The sequence below is a fragment of the Balaenoptera physalus genome (genome assembly GCF_965194825.1).
Source record: "Balaenoptera physalus genome assembly, chromosome: 5".
NCBI classification, from domain to species: Eukaryota; Metazoa; Chordata; class Mammalia; order Artiodactyla; family Balaenopteridae; genus Balaenoptera; species Balaenoptera physalus.
Genome location: NC_138884.1, coordinates 32224533 through 32231292, shown reverse-complemented (window position 1 = coordinate 32231292; position 6760 = coordinate 32224533).

The window sequence follows — 6760 nt, the reverse complement described above, 5'->3', positions numbered from 1 at the left end:
TGTCAAATTGAACAAGGCAAATTTAACATTTTACTTTTTATCCATCCTTCAAGATGTGAAGAATTTCTAAAGAGAACTTTTTCCTGAAAGACTCATGGCCTAAATGGAATTAAATAACTAAAAAATACTGTACAATAAGAATAGTTTTAAAGGTAATTTTCATTAATATTTGAATACTAATACAACTTCAAAGATTAATTCTAATCTCTATGCTATGATTTCTATTATTCTTTCTTGTATTATTTAAATTTTATAAATATTCACTGGCTCTAAGAAGATATAATATTCTTCCTAAAGTTATTTAGCTAACATATTCTATCTTAATATTAATCTTTATTTTATATCTATTTCCTTATACATTTATTATTTGAAATATTCTGGTTATTTTTGTATATAAAATAATTTCTACAATCATTAATTATTGTTGCATTTTACTTTTGCAATATCATTTACATTTATACTTCAACAGATCGATAGACTATCAACATTTAGAATCTACAGAGATGTTTTTCATCCCAAACTACATATAGAATGTAATCTGTTTGAAAGTGAATATGCAGGTAGTAGTAGTAAATCTGAATTATATGCTTTGTTCTTGGCATTGTTATGTTGATTCAACATGGTTTAACTTATATGACCACATTGCTGAATGTTTAGGGATGACAGTTGAAGTAGACATTTGTCTAGTCATCCTTCCAAAAGCCTTAGCCTGAACCAAAGACAAAAATGTTGGCCAAATATTTTAGCTAACACCAAACTATGGTGCATCCCTAAAAGGAAGTATGTAACCAAACATCTGTCTCCTAGACAGAACATTATACCCCATATCCACATAGATATATATAGAAATTCTTTATCTCCAAACTAAATTTTCCCAGATACAAAAACATAGAGATGGAATATAAAGATGCTCAATGGATTGTCTTATGGTTGTTTTTGTTCTTGTTGATAATGATGACTTCTTATCCATAACCCTCTGCCACTTATAAAACTTCATAGCAGCCTCTCACCACACATAGCCATATCCCATGCTCAGTGTACTTCCCCCATGGTGATAGCACTGCTTCAGAATAGAGTGGACAAAGTAGGCTTCTTGGTGAATTCTGAATAAAAGACTAAAAACAAGATTATTTAAGGCATAAAAGGTATCACTATAAGTAGGAATCATTGGGCTAGAAGCAAAATGGTAAAAATAGAAAGAGAAGAGGAAAAGAAAAAAACACGTTCACAATAGTTTAGCTCAGTTTGTGCACTATTCTAAAGCGAACAAACTTCCACTTGTATCAATGGAGACATGAGAATTAACTCAGAGAATAGATCATGCACATTAAAAAAAAAGAAAAAAAAACCACCCTAACGAATGATTTGCCTTGAACCTTTAGACCTCACCCATTTTCAAATTGCCCAACCCTAACAGAGAAGCAAGAATATGATTCTCAAGCATTTTGGTCTCAGGGGGCTTCAGATTCCGAAAAATTATTGATGACCCCAAAGAGATTTCGTTTATGTAGGCTATATATATTGATACTTACCATATTAGAAATTGAAAAATAATTTTTTAAAATAAATTTATTTATTTATTTATTTATTTATTTATTTATATTTCTGGCTGCATTGGGTTTTTGTTGCTGTGTGCAGGCTTTCTCTGGTTGCAGCGAGTGGGGGCTCCTCTTCATTGCCGTGTGCGGCCTTCTCATTGCAGTGGCTTCTCTTGTTTCAGAGCATGGGCTCTAGGCACACGTGCTTCAGTAGTTGTGGCACACAGGCTCAGTAGTTGTGGCACGCGGGCTCAGTAGTTGTGGCACGCGAGCTCTAGAGCACAGGCTCAGTAGTGGTTCATGGGCTTAGTTGCTCCGCGGCACGTGGGATCTTCCCCAGCCAGGGCTCGAACCCATGTCCCCTGCATTGGCAGGTGGATTCTTAACCACTGCGCCACCAGGGAAGCCCTGAAATAGAAATTTTAAAAATGTTTATTTTAAATGTTTTAATAAACCCATTACATGTTAACACAAGTGGTATGCTTTTATGAAAATAACTGCATTTTCCAAAATAAAAAATTTAGTGAAAGTGTTTTAAAGTTTTGCAAGTATCTTTAATTTCTGGCTTAATAAAACACAATTGGATGCTCATATCTGCTTCTAAATTCAATCTATTAGCAATATATTGCTTTGAACTATTATAAAGAAAATCCAACCTCACATAGATGTGCAGTTGAAAAAGGGTGGAGTATTTCACATTCTTCTCAGATAATTGTGGGTATTCTTCTTTGATACTATACCAAAATTTAACAAATGATGATTTCATAAAAGTTGGAGGATTGACACTACTCGACTTCAAGTCTTACTATAGAGTAATCAAGACAGTATGGTATTGGCAAGATAACAGACAAATTAGATCATTAGGACAGAATAGAGCACCCAGAAATAAACCCACATAAATACAGTCAACTGATCTCTGACAAAGCAGTAAAGGCAATACAATGGAGCAAAAATCATCTTTTCAACAAAGGTGCTAAACCAACTGGGCATCCACATGCAAAAAGATTAATCTAGACCCAAACTCATACCCTTCACAAAAATTAACTCAAAATGGATTATAGACCTAAATGTAAAATGCAAAACTAACTCCTAGAACATAACATAGGAGAAAACCTAGATGACCTTGGGTATGATGATGACTTTTTAGATACAATAGCAAAGGCATGATCCATGAAAGAAAGAATTGCTAAGCAGAACTTCATTAAAATTAAAAACTTCTGCTCTGCAAAAGACAACATCAAGAGAATGAGAAGTCACAGACTGGGAGCAAATATTTGCAAAAGACACATCTGATGAAGGAGTGTTATCCAAAATATACAGAGAACACTTAAAACTCAACAATAAGAAAACAAACAACGTAATTTTAAAATGGGCCAAAGAACCAAAGAGATACCTCACCAAAGAAGATATACAGAAGGAAAATAAACATATGAAAAGATATTACACATCATATGTCATCAGGAAAATGCAAATTAAAAAAAAAAAATGAGATACCACTATAACTATTTGGTCATTCTTGGCCAAAATCCAGAAAAATGATAACACTAAATGCCAGTGGGGATGTGGAGCAACAGGAATTCTCATATATTGTTGGTGGGAATGGAAAAATGGAAGACAGTTGGCAGTTGCCTACAAAACTAAACATACTCTTGTCATACTACCCAGCAGTCATACTTCTTGGTATGTGGAGTTGAAAATTATGTCCACGCAAAAACCTGTGCGTAAGTATTTATAGCAGCTTTATTCATAATTGCCAAAACTTGGAAGCAAGCAGGATGTCCTTCAGTAGGTAAATGCTTAAATAAACTATGGTACATCCAGACAGTGGAATACTGTTCAGCACTAAAAAGAAATGAACTGTCAAGCCATGAAAAGACATGGAGTAATAGTAAATGCATATTACTACGGGAAAGAAGTCAATGTGAAAAGGCTATATACTGTAGGATTCCAATTATATAACATTCTGGAAAAGGGAAAACAACGGAGACAGCAAAAAGATCAGTGGTTGCCAGGGGTTAAGGGTGGAGAGAAGGATGAATAGGCGGAGCACGGAGGATTTTTAAGGCAGTGAAAATACAATGTATGATATTATAATGGTGGATCCGCTTCATTATACATTTGTCCAAGCCCACAGAATATACAACAGCAAGAGTGAACCCTTATATAGACAACAGACTTTGGGTGATAACGATGTGTCAATGTAGGTTCATCCATTGTAACAAATGTACCACTCTGGCAGGGGACGTTGATATTGGGGGTCTATGCATGTGTGGAGGCAGGGGGTATATAAATCTCTGTACCTTTCTCTCAATTTCGTTGTCAATTTAAACTGCCCTAAATATATATATATATTTTTTTGTTTTGTTTTGTTTTGTTCTAATTTTTAAATTTAACTTAAGAAAACAAAACAGTGGAAGGCTACACACAAATCTAACAAAAGTGGGTCTGGGTAATAGGGAAAACAGAGACATGAATGAAAGCTAGACTTGGAAACGTATACTTTAGTAGATTCTTAAATTTTGTGTCACAAAAATTATGTATTGCCAACTCATAACAAAATAAAGTAGCAAGTATATAATATAATCTTTTTTTATAATCACACCGATATAATAGAGCAAAATATGAAAGACACTTATCTTTTTGTGATTTTTTTTCATTTACTTATTTATGATTTTTATTCTCTTTGTTTACTTATTTGTACTTTGTGAGTTTTCTACAATAAATATGTATTATCTGTGTAATTTTAAGTAGTTTCAAAAACTTATCATCTGACTTCCCCAAATTAATGGAGAATAATTCAGTAGTATCTCAGTATAAGCACTTTGAGCAACCTCAGGAATGCTTATGAATACCTGGCTCCGCAAAGTAAATTTTCTCTATATGTGTTCTGCTGAAGATCCTGTCAGTGAAGAGTACTCAGTACGAACCTTAAAAGAGCAAATTGCTTATTATTTTCAAACTACCAAATGCATTTTTAAAAATTTTTATTTTTTCTTTATTTTCATTTTTTATTTGTTGAAGTATAGTTGATTTACAGTATCATGCTAGTTTCAGGTATACAGCACAGTGATTCAGATATATATATATATTCAGATATATATACATATCTATAATAGATATATATATTCTTCTTCAGACTCTCTTCCCTTATAGGTTATTAGAAAATATTGAGTATAGTTCCCTGTGCTACACAGTAGGTCCTTGTTGGTTATCTATTTCATATATAGTAGTGTGTATCTGTTAATCCCAACCTCCTAATTTATCCCTCACCCCACCCCATTTTCCCCTTTGGTAACCATCAGTTTGTTTTCTATGTCTGTGAGTCTTTTTCTATTTTGGAAATAAGTTCATTTGTATCTTTTTTTAAAAATATATTCCACATATAAGCGATCATTTTTTAAATTTTACACCAATCTACTTTCTTTCCCAGAAACCAATTTCACTACTTAATATCTAGTTAATGGGTGAAAGTTGCATTATATGTCCATTCACATTTATTTTTGTGTTGAAAGATAAAACAAATATTTCGTTTTCACAGACTCCCCTAGAATATGTTTTATCGATAGTCTCGTCTTTACTGCTTAAACTCATTTGGATTCTCTTCCAATACTTGTCCATTCATAAGATGAAAAGAGTAAAACTATTTTATTAGAAATATTGATTTTAAATTTAAAACTGTTGAGAATAAATTGCTTGTTTAAGAAAAGCTGGAGGGGAAACAGCAAACTAGGGTGTTCTGTGTAAATAAGCACTGTTAGGGCATGCCATTCTTATAATTTCTGTGAACAGATAGTGTGCAATCAAGTGTAATTCTCTGAACCTCAGCTGCAAAGAATAAGGAAAGCTGCAGCACAGTATTGTCATAGTCAATGTCTATCAACAATTTAAATTCGTGGTACATACATAATACTAGCACATTCATTGTTCTCCCTCCTTGTCCACTAGATACACTGGGAAATAAGCATTTTGCCAGAGGAAGATCACAAAATGCTTTCAGAAAATGTCTGCAACATACTCTAAAGGAAATAAAAGGAGCCTTTAATCAGGTCCAATAAGCAATGATCCAATATCCTTCAACAAACACTGCTCCAGCTCCCAAAAAACTGGTCTGTCAGTGTGCAGGAAGGATTCTCCCATCAAGTGCTAAAGGAGCCCTTATCAAGGAATGACCTGAGTTCTTCCTAGTACGTCCTTCAGTGAAGAGATAAACACTTGTCTCCAAAGGACTTCCTAGAACTCTGCGCAGTGTGGGTAAGAGAAGGCTGAAAAAGTACAGCCTCCTTTAAAAGAAAAACAAGTCATGCTGTGCAGCATTTTAAGTGTAAGCATGGTAATTCGTATGCTGGTGAATGCCATTAATCTGGAAGTTTTCAGCAAATACTAAATACATTCATTTCTTTGTTAGATATTCCACATAAGTGAATGTTACTAATTACAGAAGCCATTATCTCAAAGCAGTTTTTTTTCCATCCTAAACATGTACAAAGAGTCTATCGCACCACATTATCATTTTTTAAATAAAGAGTATTATAAACATAATTTCACTCTTTAAATCTATGGAGACTCATGTAAAGTCCTATGAAGCAAGGATTGAGGGGTGTAAGGCTGTCTGTTCCTATATGCTACATGCCACTGATGGCTGGGCTGTGTTTTTATAGTTTTTCTGTCAACTTTTTGCACTCCTCTCTTCTCCCTGCTATCTGCTATTAATTCAACTTACTAACAGTACGTGCTGCCTGTTTTTCAGACACTGGGTGAGACCTGAATGGTAGCGCTCAACTTCTCTTACAGATCCCAGTGTGCTCTGGGCAGGTCTTTGGTGTTCAGAAGCTTTTGTCAATTACTTCCAGGCTTAAGACAAAATATGTTATAGGTTAAATCTGACTTCTGGAAAAGTGGTGGATTAATTTAATGTAATTCCAGAATTTTATTAACTGTTTCAACATTCTAACCTGCATACTGTCACAAAAGACAACACTATAGTTAAGTCAAAATTCTATGGCTTGGGGACTTCCCTTGTGGTCCAGTGGCTGGGACTCTGTGTTCCCAATGCAGGGGGCCTGGGTTCAATCCCTGGTCGGGGAACTAGATCCCACATGCCACAACCAAGAGTTTGCATGCTGCAACTAAAGATCCCGTATGCTGCAACTAAGACCCCCCAAATAAATAAATAAATATTTTTTAAAAACATTCTATGGCATGAAAAAAACAAAACAAACAAA